This window comes from Trachurus japonicus, chromosome 20 (genome assembly GCF_045865225.1).
Source record: "Trachurus japonicus isolate A0001 chromosome 20, Traja_1.0".
NCBI lineage: Eukaryota > Metazoa > Chordata > Actinopteri > Carangiformes > Carangidae > Trachurus > Trachurus japonicus.
Genome location: NC_140926.1, coordinates 6,051,785 through 6,053,333, shown reverse-complemented (window position 1 = coordinate 6,053,333; position 1,549 = coordinate 6,051,785).

Below are 1,549 nucleotides of genomic sequence, written 5' to 3'. Positions count from 1 at the left end.
GAAGGAGGGAGGGGGGAGAGAGAGAGAGAGAGAGAGAGAGAGAGAGAGGGAGAGAGAGGGGGAGAGGGGGGGTCAGGCTTCACGCTGCAAAAAGTAGGCTGACTGAATCAAGGTTAGTTTTCTCTGTGCTGCAGTCCAAAATATCAACTTGTGCCACATGCACCCTATTAAAGTGACTGTGCAGATCGATACACAACCATCACCATTATATTTTGCATGTTTAATCTGAATAAATATGATGTGTAGGATCAGACAGACTACCTGTTGCCTGTTTCCCAACCTGGCAACCCAAAAGTTTTTAATAGAAACAGCTTATAAAGGGACTTCTTTGAAGTGCAAATAATACAAAAGACAATAATTACAATTTATAAACAGCACTGTATTAGAATTTTTTCCAGATAGCCAGGGTTGAAGGATCTCGGTCCAGACTAACACCTAAAAACACAGAGGTAGGCCTACCTGAGCAGATGTGTGCGAGCAAACGTAAACAGGAAGTAGATAATCAACCTGAAGTTTCTTAGTTTGCATATTAAAAAAAAAAGCTGGGATGTTAAAATGCAGGATTTAACTTCTCAACAGCGGCATGAAAAGAACAACGTTAGTAACTCTTTTATTTTAATATCCATGTTGCTTTGACCTCTGGTAATTGGAGCTGATAAGATCCAATCCTCTGTGTCCACGTCATCATCTCCAAAGGTCTCGGTTTTCACCTGTCTAGACGACAACACGCCCTCAGAGTCATCAAACTAAAACGAGGTGGGCAGTGTTTCTACAGGTTTCCACTCTAGGTTGCTCCAAATCTCTGGAGGAATAAACACATCAAAAGACACATTTTAAGACTTAAATCTATTAGTGTGGATGCAGCCAGAGTGTGCTAAACGTACAGTGACCCTGCAGCCACCTGGGGCCACAGAGGGTCTCGGCCCCTGGTGCAGCTGGTTGGTGGGAGTTCAGCCTCAGTCAGAACCAAAGGATTTTATTCTCATGCCTAAAACGAGAGAAAAGAGAAAAAAAGAAACCACTGAAATCAAGAGTCGTCTCACCACAACTGCAGAATTTCAATGAGTCAGAATGAAATCTCTCAGTGCTGAAACCAAGTCTCTTTGTGGAGGTGACATTTTTTACAGCCCCTTTATACTGTGAATGAGGGAGTCATACCTCTGTTTTACAGCACAGTCAACCTGTGTTAAGGATTGCATCATGTCTATTATTCTTATCACATACTGTAGGTTTCAAAACACCTTTGTCTCTTCCATACCTGAACAAAGCCAGAGTCCATCTTCTACCCATCTTCTGTCCATCCTCCTTCTTTCTGGTTCACTTCTGGTTCACGTCCTCGTCTTCCAGCCGCCTGAAGCCAAACTCGGTATCAAACACACAGAACCAGAGCTTTTTCTTTTTTCGCTCGCAACGACGATAATTATTCCATCAGAACGAAGGCGAAACACAATCCAAGCTGGGTTTTGGTGACACTCGGATTCCTACTGTATATAGCCATGCCACTGTTGATTACTCCCGATGCACCCTCTCATTGACTTCCATTATAAAA